Source organism: Mastigoproctus giganteus, chromosome 1 (genome assembly GCF_048544385.1).
Source record: "Mastigoproctus giganteus isolate SK-2022 chromosome 1, ASM4854438v1, whole genome shotgun sequence".
Classification (NCBI taxonomy): domain Eukaryota; kingdom Metazoa; phylum Arthropoda; class Arachnida; order Uropygi; family Thelyphonidae; genus Mastigoproctus; species Mastigoproctus giganteus.
Window position 1 is genome coordinate 6,697,703 of NC_143575.1, and position 15,876 is coordinate 6,713,578.

Genomic DNA, 15,876 nt, shown 5'->3' on the forward strand with positions numbered 1-15,876 from the left:
CGAGGGTCCCTGTATATCCTCCCATTTGAGTTCTATCGAGGCATCCAATCTGCGACTTCCAACCAGCTGAGATCCGGGGAAGACTACTGGAACTGACTTCTTTTTCTTGAATGAAATCAAACTGGACAGTTCAACTTGTGACTTCATTTGAAAATAGGAAAATGTACTGAGAATAAATGAACTGTGGTGAAAAAGACTAAGACTAGGAAATCATGTATATATGTTAATATAATTGTTACAATTGTTTTGCTAGAACATCATGTATATAACTACTAGTTTTTTTTTTTTTTTAGCTGGCTCTCCGGTAAGGGCAACCTGGGAGCGGGATTGCAGGCACTCGCCAGTATTGCACTCCCTCTGGCGGGTGCGAGATTTTCGGTGGTAATAACACCGGTATAGAAGGATTGTTGACCCAGGCCCGGTGCTAGGGATGGGCACCAGGCAGCAGCTGCCCATACGTTGGCTGCACCCACCCTGGTGGCATAATAGCCTGTCACAAACAAAACAACACACATACACTGACACTTTTCAGGCCCATTATGCAGAGTTTCTGCACCATAACAGAGTAGAAAGGTGGAGATGGGCTAAGGCCTAGGAGCCACCCCGATATAAGAACACACATGCAAACACACACACAGTACCTTGATTAACATTATATAGAATGGATATATATATATGATAATGTCCATAAAACTGTATATAATCTTGTATATAAATTGTTTATATCATGAGAATGTACATAAAATTGTGTGTGTAAATAAATGGAAAAATGGAAAAAATTTGACATGCTCCTTACACCAAATTAATCGGGCCTTTACTCACACATTACTTTTTGTGTGAGGAAGGGCTTCTTCTTAGGACGACGGGCTACAAGTCCATTTTTGAAGAGGCGTCTTATGACTGTTACTGCACTTGCTACCGCTCCTGTATGTTCTTCCCATTCTCGTTTTTAAGGCATAAGCGCTTCAAAACGCGGTCCTGTTCTGGCGTAGAGATTCGTTTGTGTCCAGTTCCTTTTTTCCTATCAGCAGAACCAGTATTCTTGAGTTTGCAAAGAAATCTACTCACTGTCGACTGATTACAAAACACTCTAAAAGTAATATGACGGGAAGAACATCCTCACGTAAAGCAGCAATAGCACTCTTTCTTCGTGGCGTCAACTACACGTAACTCGCCATCCTGACACAAGCAAGGAATGACTGCAACTCTTGCAGAGCGTGCTTATATAGCTGAAAGTAACAGCCGATGGAATATTACGTCATCACCTACGCGTGTCAATCTTATCTGATGCAATCTGTAAGAAATATTGCCATATACTTATGTTATTCGGACGACAATTACAATTTTAAGGATTGTGGTTGTGGTTTGTTATTTGGAGCATTAGCAACTAAGGCCATATTGCTCCGGGGATATGCGATGGTCATTCCCTGACCTTTCCGCATCCTCCGTATTTGGTGGGCACGAGCTCGAACCCCGGTCTAATCAAGAAGCGTGTGCTACGCACTGCTGCTCCTGCCCACTGGCTACGGAGGCGCCTACAATTTTAAGGGATGATGCACTTTGAACACCAGTGTATATTGACACCTCATAGCCCTATCTTCATTGGCACAAAATACACACCTTTACCTTGTATCTATCTCTTTAGATACTCTGCTAGCATTTTATTTTTGTAAATGGCTATTTTTCTAGTTACAACAGCGCATTGGCAATGTTCGTTCCTTACGGCGTAGTTCCTTTCCTATTTAAAAGCAAGTTTCGCCATACAATAAATAATTAGCTTTTGCTTTGTAATAAAAGTCGCCAGTCCTTGATCCAAGGTCAGAAACGAGCACTTTGCCATGTAATGAATGCCTTTTAATTTCAAAATGTTCTTTCATATTCCCCTAGGTTATTTCCGCTCTCCGGATCTCACAGTTTGCGCTTTCTTGGCATCCTATTTTGGGAAGAGGACTGATGAAACCTTACTTGAAGTGCAGAATCGCCGAGAGAAGCTCTGTCGAACAGAACGTGGTGTCAAGTTTCTGCGCGAGATGAATAGCGAAGTAACGCAACACCGTCCGCTCTTTGGTAACTTCTCAAGGGTTGGATTTGAGTTACGGCACGTCAGTAGTTCGACCTCTCTGCAGGATATTCATTAGGTTGCGATTATTGCTACTTCCATTACGCCTCCATTATGCAGAGATTAGTTAACAATACGGCACGGGAAATGTTTCATTAAGGAGAGTTAACAAGTGTTTGTGCAGCGCAGAGAAGGGAGTCGACAGCAACAGAGAGGAGCAATTTGTAACCTCAGTTAATAGGCCACGAGCTGATCCCAGCTCGTGGTGTTCGGTTGCACTCAATCCTATATTAAAAGCTGCATTTTAAAGGCAGATATTACTACGATGAAAATATATAGTGCAGTGATGCGCTGCCTTTTCTCTTTCTTCAGAAAATGATCTGAAACACGATCCAGATCGTATGAACTCGGCTCCTCTTCGGAATTTCCATTTTACCATCAGCAACTCAAATTATTAAACAGTACAATATACAAATCTCAAATATGGACATTGAATTCCAAGAACTTCAAACCCGAGAGCTTGCAATCAGCATAGCAATATAGCCTATTCCAAAAAAAATGTTGCCTCACTTTAAGTGCTTTTGCTTTTATTCTCATTTAAGATAAGTGAAGTAACTGCTTTCGAATATTATACAATGAGTTATGTTTGCAGTTTTCTTTCTCTTATAAGATCATCCAAATTCGATTTGGGTGAAAGCTTTGGAAGCTCACGTGGCTTATAAGAATATAGGCATTTACACTAAAAGTTCTCGCAACTGTATTTAAGAAAACGTAAGTGTGCTCCAGATGTTCCCACCTAGTGCTCTTTGATAGAGATCGAAGTTGCATGGGGAAGAAACGCAAAAGGTTTGTAGGGGGCATGTAATGAATGGTGGCATCTAAGTTTTCCCAATCCAAAAAATCCAGACATAAACCAGGAAAAGTGAAAAAGAAGCTGATCATTGCGTACGACTGGGATGACATAATTTTGCATCATGTTCTTCGAGAAGCGAATGCTGTAAATGCCGCGTCCTACCATTCGGAGACGCTCCTTTCCTAGAGAAAGACGCCGTAATAAGATGAAAGCGCTGCTATTTCTTGGAGATCGCTAGTCATATTCCATGACAATACAGGATATCATGCAGCTGTCTGTGAAGGCGTAATTGTAGTAGTGGCAATGGGAAATCCTTAAGTAACCTCTTTACTTTCCCGACGTGATCCTTGTGGTTTGATTTATTCCATACGAAGTCAAACAGATGTCAACGTTTTCGAAGAATACAAGACAAACTGCGAGCAATCAATCGCTCCCTCACCACTATTCAGTAAATAAAGGCTTCGTCTATCAGCACATTCAGGTCCGTTTGTAAAGGAGACTAGAAATCACTTTGAAGAATGAGATATATTTATTTGTACTTAAAATTATGTCAGAATATTTCAGCAAGTAGCATAAGGAAGCAAGTGTTCAATTTTTTTTTTTTTTTCATTAACTTCTTGCATTTCCAAGATTAGTATGCTACATCATATGCACATATTCGTTTTCCCCATCTTCCGAGTAAATGGATATCCACATTATCCTCACATCAATGGCGGTGGTATAGTCCTAGCATAATTGTCCTTCGTGGAAGACTATACATCGCAGTCTGCCGCTTGTTTGGAGAGATCCTAGTTCGATTCCAGTCAATGAGTGGAAGAATTTCTGAAGTCCTCTTCAATCGAGTCTGTACTTAGACATTTTTAATAGAAAATTTCTACTTTTTAAAGTAGAAAAACCTTTACTATTTAAACTTTCAGAAATCAATTAGAGGCACTCGTAACTATTCAAATGAATATATCAAAACGTTGGGATACATGCGTATTTGTGCCAGCCTTGAAGTTTACTTGTTCCAAGAATGACTGATATCGTGAGAAGCTACGAGAATAGTTCTATTTTGACTCCAGGATATCTAATTTGACTAGCAATAATGTTCAAAATTCTTTCGTGGGCCAAATAAAGAGTTGTTGAGAGTCGGACCTGGCCCATGGTCCGTATTTTCACGTTATTTAAATTCAAATTTCCATGTGTAAATTATAAACATAATTTAAAATTAAGAGTACTTATTTATTATTACCTATTATATTTTATTTTTATAGATAGCCTTGTACTTTTTCAAAAATTTCGCGACAGTTTGAGATACGCTTACCATTCTTTGTCCAATCTACCCAAAACTCATCACATAACCCTAAACGGTTACATATTGGTGGCTCAGGTTAAGATTCATATTGCCAAAGTCTTTTCGATTAAATTAAAATTTTCTGATTTCGAATAACCCATGATTATGCTAATGAAGCTTCAAGTGCGATTCAGTCCTTTTGAATTTCTACTTTTTTGACACATCGCTAGTCAAGTCTCAGGCAAGGGTCGCATGGTTTTTTCTCCCGGAAACTAGGGTTTTTCGTCCAGCAAATGCAATTTACAGACAATATACACGGAGCAGTATGGCCTTAGTTACTGATGCCTCTAAAACCTTCTACTATTACTACTACTAACGCCAACAAATGGTTTGTTGATGCAACAGTATAAATCATCACATTTCTGTCTACATTTGTAAATTATTTATCAACATTCAGACTATGTTATCGTTCACAGTATAAGCGGTTACCGTGGAAAACTTTTCAATGATAAAAATTATAAGGAGCTAAAAATCTATTTACTAAATGCCCTTATGTTTGTTTTCAAAGTTAAAAGTAACAGTTCATTACGACTCTCACCTATTTCCTTTTTTTTTTTCTTTTTCTTTTTTTTGAAGTGCCCTTTTACAGAAGCAACAAAGCTTACAATTACATAAATGTTTCCATCAGTCCTCTTTCCCTAGCAACCTACACAAAGTTTACAGTTTAGAAACATTTATCAAAACAAAGATGGGGTAAAATGAATTCGGTGTGTGCTCAGGGAGATACCGACATCCGGGTTTCGCTCTGTGCTCCTGAGCAAAAGGGATGTCTCATCAAAATGTAAACAACTACCCGTAGTGCCCCGTGGATGCTGTAATGGGATATATGCTTGAAATGATTCTATAATAGACACTCTTGTTTGCCAGCGTAAGGTCGATACCAGCAGATCGAGTCTCCAAATCGTACTTACAAACGCCAGTTTCTCTTTCCACCGCAGTGTGTTCTTGGTAATGCACTCTTCCGACTAGTCATTGTTTGAGAGAACGGCACTGTAAACTTTACAATGTCGGCAAACACGGGCCACCATTCAACAGCGAAGATGGGGAAACAATTGTTAATCCAACGTCGGCATGACCAAAAGACAGACAGGAGAAAGTAAACATTGGCGTCTGGTTGGCAATTACACTTCTTTCTTGTTAAAAGTTCTTCAGTGTGACCTTCAATATCAATAGAAGAAATTATGACGTTCGTTTTGTAATGGATATTTGAAAATTTTTAAATTTTGCTGTAATTCAATTTGTAATAATTTCTTAACAGTACATTTTCCATAAATTCTATTTTTATTACTATTAAATTTTAACGGCAGATGGCACATTTCTTAAACTTTTATGGTGGCGCTACCTCTTCGTTATTCAAACGACATCAATAAAAATAGATAATTCTATTTATTTTAGTTTAAATTTCTCTATCTCTGAAAATTTAAGGAAATTTTGCAAAATTTTGGTTTTGCTATGATTACTAATAATTTTATTTATAATTCTATTTTTCGTAATCTAACATTGCAGTGGAATTGTCATGTATTAAAATAAATCGAAGTAAATATAGAACGGGCTAATAAATTAAAAGTTATAATTCAAAAAATTCTAAAGATAGCAGACTAGTGCCACCTAATGCAGGACATGTAAATGTATGTCTTTTGGACTGGGAGTTGTTGAGTTTCCAGTTGGATCTGACAGCAAAAAAGCATCAACAATTAAAGATTTTTCAAACAATATGCATCAAGGTGGGCACATCAAATACGGTTCATATTTTCATAGAGTACATAAATATTTTTATTATGGAGTCAACTTGAAATCAATGTTCAGAATTCTTTGGAGTGAGAGGAATAGGGCTAGCTACCATAATCGCCAGATTTGAATCCGTACGATATTTCTTAAAGACAGCAAATTTCACAGAAGAATATGAAAAATTTATGTCGCTCTCTGAATATGCCATTGGAGGCATTAAAGTTACATACTAAAAATATTTTCGCATGAATAAAAATTCAAGCGAAAGCCCTCCTAGTGTATGAGTACTGCGGGGACAATGTAATGTATTTACTAAATAGACAATAATAATAATAAACAACGCCAAGGACCCCGGAGTGACAGATGACACATGTCGACGATGTCACCTAGGCCCATAAACAATCCAGCGCATCACCGCGGGATGCAGGGTTATCAACCCAGACAGAGTACACTCATAGACATGACCAGGTCGCTAAGATAATACATCGGAAGCCAGCGAAGACATACCAGTTTATCAAAGAAAGTGTACCGTATTACAAGTAGGAACCTCAGGCCATACCAGAATCCCCTATCGCAAACTATACCAGGACCGCGCACAACAGACCAAACATAACCCCCATCGACAGGAAGGAAATGACTACCTACCTCCAGAAAACCTTCCAGGAAATATCAGGAAGTACACAGACCCAAACAGGAAGTCAAATAAATGTGGCATATAAAACAAGCAATGATCATCCCGATCACCGTGTCAACCACCGGCATGGTGCCAAAGAGCCTCCATAAGAACCCAGCAGCAATTACCCTCGCAGAGAACACTTACGTGGAACTCCAGAAAATCGCGATCCTGAACACCTGAAGGCTAGTCATTTCTTGACCAATAGTAACCAGACATAACCGCCCCACGGACCTGGTACCATTACCCGTCGTAGGATGGGAAAAAAACCCATTAGGAGAAGAAAAAAAATAAATAATAGTAACAAATTCGTGCATTATGAGTGTTGTGTGATATCAGAATAAGAAATTCAAAGCAGGAAAAGCTTTTTGATAACTCTGTATTTTGTTGTACATTCTAACCGGTTGTCGACCTGTTGCGCAAAATTAAGTTAAAATTATTTGTTGCATGCCTTTTCTATAATACTTCCATGAGCACTTTTCTTCTGAATTGGCTTTTATAATTCTCGCTCTCTCTTCCAAAGCAGTCCGACCACGTGCCGCAACCGGTCAACATCTTTTTACAGTCCAACTTCAAACTCACAGAACCAACTATTCTTCTTCATTTATTCCAACAACCTCCCTTCATATGTATTTCTTGAAAATTATAATCTACAGAAATTCACGTATAATGTTAATAAGTGTCTTCTTTCATCTTCTCAACCTTCAACCCATGCACGGTACTAAGTACTAAGTAAAAAAAGTTAAAATAAACAGTATATACTTATGAGCCAAAACATACGACTACCGCTGTCTCCATTAGTGGACGCATCCTACAGCACACCTAGGATTGACGTCACCGACCGATGGAGCATATATAGTGCCAGCACGGTAGTGCCCGTCAGTAAAGCCCATGCAATGGGGAAAGGGAAGGACCTGGCGGAGTTTGAATGGAGAATGGTTTGAGACCACCACCACAACTGGCTGACAGTCGAGGTGAACGTCGGTTTTCAAGTGCTATCCGGGACAAGATACGGCTCACGATCCCTTAATTAACGGCAGACTACGACTCGGACGCAAAAAGAAATCGCCATCCAGATGACGCTCTTGTAAATAGGCCTACAGAATAGGTGACCTGTTCATGTGCCCAACGATTATCGACATCTCCGCTTGCAGTAAGCACGGGAGCACTGTTTCTGGATATTGGACGACTGGCAAAGAAACGCCTGGTCTCATGAATCAAGGTTTCAGCTCCATCACGCCGATGGACGTGGCGATGCGTATTCGACGGCGAGCAGGTGTACAACTGTAACCTCACTTCGCGGTTAGACGAAAACAGGCCGGCGGCGGTGGTGGTATCTTGGTTTGGGGGATGTTTTTATGGACATCACTGAGTCCCCTTACCTCACTGAACACACCCTCACCGCTATATCCTACCTCGGAATTGTTTCAGACCAAGTTTTGCCCTACATGGTGATCATGTATCCAGATGCCACTGGATTCTTTCAACAAGACAACGCCCAGTGTCACAAGGCCCACATTGTGCAGGAATGATCGAGCATCATATACAAGCATTTCGTGTATTCCCTTGGCCGCCAAATTTCCCCATCAATCCTAGTGAACATTTGTAGGATGCTTCGCTCCGCGATGTCCTACTGTCTAGCTGGTCCAGGATATCTGAGGACATCATCCGCGGTTTCGTGGAGTCGATGCCCCCAGATGGAATGGGATATCATGGCGAAACGCGGCCGAAAACTCTATTATTTTTGTGGTCATATTATTTTTGGTTCATGAGTGCATACTGAATCATCACTTAATTCCAAGAATTAACCTAAGCAGTTGTATTGTCAAAATAAAAAGTCTAAATCAATATTTCATGCTAATTTAATTAATTTATTTCGATAATTATACACTGTATCAGCATCCAAAAAACATCTGTGAAAAAAAATCCCTTGTTTTCTTTTCATCCTTTGCTAGAATATCTCGTGTCTCCTTGTCTTTAATTATTCGATATTCTTTGCAAATTAACTTCTTATTTGCACTTACAATTCTATTATTTATTCATAAACTTAAGAAGTAATTTTTAATGTATTGTTGATGTTGTTTATGAACGCTACACGTTATTTTTTCCGAAAGTTCTTTCCTTGCCCATTAAAATGAATCTTTGATTACAGTTAACATAAAATGTATAACTTAGAAAGGTAATGACATCGCCAGTCACTTGTTCAGAAGCACTTCCAGCGTGTTCAACAGCACGACGCCACGGTTGATATTAGTTACTACTCCTGCAAGCATAATTTGGAGTCTCTGAAATTAATAAATTCAAAATTTTTGCATCTTCGTTTCAAGAGAAACCAGTTTAATAAACCTGCAATCTACGTACACCTTTTGAATTATCAGAGTTCAAAAAATTAAGCAAATACGGGGTCCAAAGCCGTAATATTGAAGCAGCAGTGATGCTGACCACACAAATTTTTGATGTCATTAACGAACTGTCATGGAAATTTCATTACAAGTACCATTACCATCATTTATAAAAGACAATGGTGAGATTGTGAGATCTCAATGCAATATTCGTATTTAGAAACATTGTGTTGAGGTCTGGAGGTCCAAATCGCTACCTATACGAAGACTGAGACTAGCTAGATGGTGCGGACTTCAAAGCCTAACAACTAGACATCTTGGAGAGGGGGGGATTGAGGTCTATAAGATCCTGAAGAGGTTCAGTAAAATGAAACGGGTAGATATATTTTTACTAGTAGGAGAAAAAAGAACTAGGGACAGTATACATATTCAATGTTTGATCTAAAAAAGTTATTAGTTTAGAAAATACAAAATCACTACACTCATTTTGGCGGAACTTATGGTTTAAAACTTCTACAAGAGATGACACAATGTGTCCAGTTGATGGTGAATATTGTTGTTGTAATAGAGCTTTTAGGAGCATCAGAAACTAAGATCATATTACTCCTTCTATATTGTCTGTAAATTGCGTGTGTTCTGTGGTCGATTTTCTGGACGAAAAATCCGAGTTTTCGGGAGAAAAAACCATGCTACACTCGCCTGAGACAGACTAACTCAGCCACGTTGCGAAAAGGACCATATAAGTTCTTCATGTCATCGACGGGACTCGAACTCAGGTTTTTTTCCACTCGGTGTGTGGAGGTCGGCGATCCTACCAACTGTACTACCGACGAGGGTGATGGTGAATATCAATAGGTAGTTTTCCAAGATGATGGTGACCTTGCAGCAGCATTCTTTTCTCAAAAGCACTTTTTTGATCAGATCTTATGCAAAACAAATAGCAATACATGCCATTAGAAAATTATTAACGATTTCATGAAATAGAAAAAGTCTGTTCTAATCCCCTTTATTGCCTTAGAGAGAACAAAAATTTTCTCAGGTGGTGGAAAAAGCAAAAATCATGTGGGGTAGATTACACTACACTTTGTCTCTCTGGGAAAATGACTGAGTGAAATATTTAAAGTTCTATATGACATTTAGTTGTGCGCCCCGTTGTTTAGACAACTGCAGTATCTTTTAATTGCATTTCGTCATGCCTTATAATTGTTTACATTTTCAGAAACACTGTGATGTAAATTCTAGCATCTCAATGAAACCAGACCCTTGGCCTTTACTACTAAAGCTCAATGCCAACAGTAAATTCTCTCTCTGTATTGTAATTTAGATTGCAAATTGCTAACGAGTGTATAGCTGGGAGTGGTCGTCAGATAAAAAAATATTACTGCATTTTTATAATGTAATAGCTAAAAGAAGAAAGCCAGTGATCACAAATAATGGACCACAGAGTTCAACAAAAGAAAAATTAATTTTGTTGGCAAACATTTACTGTGAAACAACACACTGTTCTCATTTATGCACTTTCTGAGAAACCAAAGGCATGAAAAACTTTTGGAAAACGAAATAAAAGACTTTTATAACAAAAGAACATGAAAACTGAATCAACCTTCTATATTCCAGTGAAAAAGTGAACACGTTATTCAGGCTACTTTGGACTTTAGGCGCCCTTGCAAATGTGGAAGGGCGCCCATTAACTTCAGCATGTCCGTTTGTCCGTCCGAATGTAATAACTCAACTCCCAATGAACAGATTTTCCTGAAATTATGCAGGGTGTACTTTAAATCGACGTCGATATTTATAGAGGAAATGGTTCATTAAAGGGGGAAACAAGTAAAGTTCATTATATAAATGTTGACAGCATATTACTTTGAAGTGAAGTGAAGTAAACTGCTTTTATATATGTCATTAGTTAATAAAATAGCAATTAATTGCCGAAAGGTTAATTATTCATTTACTTTTTACTTCTGTTAATCGCAAAAAGATGGAAAATTTTTGCTTATTTAAGAAATGAAAATCAGCACCAAAAAATATACAAATCATAAAAAGAAAGAAAAGAAAAAAAGTCGTGGAATAATCGCAAAGAAAATAAAATTATAGATGAAACCTGAGCGTGAAGTCAGAGGAAAATGTTCTTTCTGCCACCTGCTGCTGTGAGTATTTGAAGATTCGAGGGGATTCCAAAACATCGTTAAGTTCACCTGAAATGATATGCTATTACATCAAAGAGAGAAGGAGAGTGAAAGAGAGAAGTACTACTGGCATGCTCTTACCGATCGCCTCTACCTGCATGACCTGAAAAGAAAGTAATTAACAATTGACTTTGCAATGGTTGTAGTTATTTAAAGATGTAGTAATTAAAAGCTAAGCACGGAACGTAGAATGTCCTTCAACACATAGGGAATGGCTTCTTGCGTGTAACCTAAAAGGTTATACTCTCACTAATTACAATTTCGTCTTCTAGTAAGAGTTCCTTTGATCACTGTAGTCTATTTTAACACTAATATTTCAAAGCATTTACAGCATAAAGTGTTGAATGTTATGATTCAGAATGAGGGACTTATTTTGATTAAATACTGATATCCTTTGGTGTGATCGGCTTGGCAGTTAAGTTCTAGTGGGTTATTGCAAATATTTCTATATTTTCGTTAGCTTCAACCAACCAAAGTCATCTATCATCATTCTGCCCCCAAACAGAAGGGTGTCAGAAAAAAAAATACATATACGAATAGCAGGAAACTATGGGGATTCATACTATACTGTTCCAAGGGCACTGTTTGTGCCGGTAAGTCACATTCCATCTGAGCTTCAAAGACTGCCCAAGAATTCTCAGTCATTGCTTTGTAATATGGCTCTTCGGTTATGAAGACATGTTCTTGATTTCTGGGTAACGGGCAGGCAAATTTAGTGATATGCCTGTTTCTATGGTCATCATAGAGGGGGTAGTCATAAAGGATTACGAGGGGGTATCAAAAAGTTCGTACCTAGAAAGGCGAAACTTCACAGGAACTTTAATCCTTTTCTATGTACTCTCCATTAATAGTAACACATTTCTCCCATCTATGGATCACTTGTTTAATGCCTTGATTATAGAAATCCGAACTTTTTGCTTGAAACCACGATTCCACTTCATTGATGACTTCCTGAGACGAATCAAAGCGGATCATACTGGTACACCCAACATTCGTCATTTGTCACCAACCAATCAAAAGGGTTCTCAACATCCGCATTACACAAACCAAACAGTTGGCGAGAACATTGCAGTCGACATTACTTCTGGAAAGGCGTCAGCAATCTCACCTAATCCAAAAAGTTTAGCCCCTGAAAGAGCCATGCCCGATCAAAATAAAGTTTACATTTCAGGTGCATACCAAGTTGAGGATTTCGGGTATACTAAGTCAAGTTGGGGAGATAAACGTATTGGTTGTCTGGTCCCGGTTGTCCTGCCACGTTTGAAGTAATTTCGTGTCTATTTTTCTTTCCTGCTTAATAGGATTGTCAAAATTTAGATTAATACCTATGAAATCAGTGGGTATTTGTCTTTTTAACTTGTAATAAAGTCCAGTTTTGATTATCTCTAGATCCTGGCGAGTACTTGCAGGGTAGGCGTGCTCAGTACGGCGCATTCTTGGTTTATTTTTAGCAGTAGGATAATGTTGATGTAATCTATATTTTGTTTATTGCTGACTATGGCTGCTGTGGGGCACCCACTGCCAACACCAGAGGTAATTACAGGGAGGAAGGCTGCTTTATACAGGGTCATCGAAAAAGGTGTCCGCGATTTCCCTTTTAATTATCTTCGGAAATATTTGATCGATTGCTATGATCGTAGCAGCAAAGTGTGTTTAGGGTCAAACGGCACCAGGGGTTCCCCCATCTCCGTGTAGTATACATTGTGGGTGTGAAACAGAACACTGTCAATGCCAGAGGTTTAAAAGTGTATGGAGTTTGTATATGTGTAGTGTCGTGTACCGTTGTTCATCTGGTCATTTAGCCGTTGGACCCCTATTGGGGGCCCACCGTTGCCCACACTTGGCCCCGTGGAGGTAGACCAGGTACACTCGTATTTTAAAAGGTACTCTGGCAGGCACTGCCAGCTAATTTCCTGCGATTTCAGTGGCTAGGGCCAATGTGAGAAAAAAAAGGGGGGGGGGGAGAATTACGCTAGAATTTTGCTAGGCCGAAAGGGTCGTGAGCGATTTGAATTTGGATATTTCTAATTTCCACTGTGTGGGACGTACGCTTGTGTGAAGGTAGAGTGGGGGGGGGAGAGTTTGTTTGTTGTTTAGGAGCATTAGCAACTAAGGCCATATTGCTCCGGGAATATGCAGTGGTCATTCCCTGACCTTTCCGCATCCTCCGTATTTGGTGGTCACGGGCTCGAACCCCGGTCTAATCAAGAAGAGTGTGCTACGCACTGCTGCTCCTTCCCACCTGGCTACGGAGGTGCCAGGGGGAGAGAGACTGAAGACTGGGGGGAAAAGTCAGAAATATGAGGACAATAGAGAAGGCATCCCCAGAAGTGGCCTGTGGTGCAGCCCATGCGCTACGGGGAGGATAAAGAGGGGCGGCGGCGAGGGGAGGAGACGTAGAGGACGTCTCCTCCCCCCCCCACCGCCAGGGAAAAGGAGGGAAAGTGAGCCAGGCAAGGGCACCCAGCTCAGATTGCCAAGAGGCGTATAGCGAGCTGCAGAAGTCATCATGGGATAGTGTCCCGTCCAGAATCATGGATAATCTTTTGTGGGATGATGTCCCGTCCAGGATTTTAGGACAATAGTTCTTTGGTCGATGTCCCGTCCACGACTGATGTCCCATCCAGGGTTGATGTGAAGTCTTTCATGGGATGGTGTCCCCTCCAGGATTGATAGTGTTGTCTGGGATTGGTATGCTTCCTTCATGGGATGGTGTCCCGTCCAGGATTTGTCGATAGTCATTCATGGGATGATATCTCCTCCAGGATTTATGTACGTGCATGGGGTTGACTCCTGTCCATGGTGTAAGTCCGTGGGCTTGTTTCTGTTGAGGTGTGAGATCGGGGACGATTTGTAGGCAGGGAGAGGCTTGCTGTTCGCTGGTGATTTGCCAGGGTCCAGTGGTTCAGTCAGTGATGCAGGATGCACAATTGATTGATTATTGTTGCAGTTGTGGCTGTAGGTATGTCGGTCTTCTTGTGAAGAGGTCCTGGGCGAACTGGGTAAATGCTTTGTAGATGTCCTCTTCGATTAGGACGAACAGCAAACAGTGTGGAAACTCACTAAGTTTTATTTGACACCTCAACAATGACCTTGCTGCTTCGCACAATGACTCCTACGCACACCACCTCAGTCAGTGTCAGTAAGATGGCCGTGCAACAGAAAGCGCAATGAATCTAAAACGTTTTTGCAGGCTAAAACGGGGCTCATCAGAGAATAGAACTGTACCCCATTTGTCAGGGAATCCAAGTTACATGTTCACGGCACCATTTTCGACGAGCTCTGGGGTGGTTTGGGATTAATGGGAAACAAACCATTGGCTTCCTTGAATAGAGTCCACTTGAATTGAGCCTTCTTAACACAGTCCATGGAAATATTTTCACCTGTGACCACAGCAACCTCAACAGACAGCTGATGATACAATATCATAGGGTTCCGTCTTGCTGCTGGACTCAGATAGCAGCCCCTTCTGGTTGACGTAACTCTCGGGCGACCTTTTTTTTGTTATTATTATTTTTTTATTTATATATATATATTTTTTTTTTGTGTGTGTTTTTGTATGGGTGGCTCCTAGAACAAAAGTTCATCTCCGCCTTGTTGCTCTGTTCAGTTTTTATAGTCTGTCAAGGTAAGGGCAGTGTGTGTCTTGTAAAAAAAAAAAAATCATTGCATAAGAATGTCCCATGCTGGATGAAGATAGATGAGAAGGAAGGCGAGAGAGAGAAAAAAGAAAAGAAGTTTTCATCCCTCACAGGAGAAAGTGACAGGAAAGAAAAACTGTGAGCTTATGTGTGTGTTCTGTAGTGTGATGTTTTGGCCTTTTGGCTATCTGGAAGCAATGATCACCTGGACGATCGCCCCCAGATACTCGTCCCTAGCAGCGGGAGGACAAAGCCTCCCTTTCTATCTGCACGCTTTCCTCCCTGGGAAACTCGTTCGTTCCCCGGCGAGGAAAGAAAAGATGAAGAGAGGGAAGGAGAAACGAGGAGAAGGACTTCCCCGGTCCAGGGAAGCCCCAATCCATGATGGATTGCTAGAACAACAGAAAAAAAAAAAATAATAAATAGATAATAAAAAATAATAATAAATAAAATTTAAAAAATAAAATTAAAACATATAGGATGAGAGAGGGAGGAGCTGGCCTGGTTGAGCAGCCCCAGCCCAGAGCTGAACGCGAGAAAAAAAAAAAAAAAAAAAAAAAAGAGAGAAAGTTAAATCCCGCAACCTGGTCAAGGAAAGGAAGAAAGCGTCGGCTAGGATGCCAACAGACAGAATGATAGAGAGAGGGAAAAAAAAGCTTTTCATCCGGCACGGGACGGATAGAGAAAAACTAGCAGGTGAGTGCTATGGCTACTCCAGGTCAGAGAACATCCCCACACGCAGAGCAGATCGCGAGACGGGGAGGAGAGAGACAGGGGAAAAAAAAAATTCATTTCTTCCTGCAGAAGGAATTTCTTCCCATGCGAGACGAAAGAAGTAGTGATTCGGCGTTAAGCCAAGCAGCCACTAGTTTATTGATTTGCAGAAGCTGCTAGGACGATCTTCCTTCTACGTTTGAATACCTCTGCCGCAAAGTGCTGTAGCGCACCTAAGTTCTTTTACGATTGTATCAGGAGTTTTACTTAGTCAGGAGAAAATCCCGAAATTGCTGCCTGGAGTTGTCTATGGTCCTCGTAGGTAGTACATTCAAAGAGTAGAT

General features: G+C 40.2%; 1 pseudogene; it reads left to right on the plus strand.

Moving 5' to 3' along the window:
• The window catches only part of LOC150090517 (zinc finger BED domain-containing protein 5-like), a 78,166-nt pseudogene that overhangs the window by 12,059 nt on the left and 50,231 nt on the right, over positions 1–15,876 (plus strand).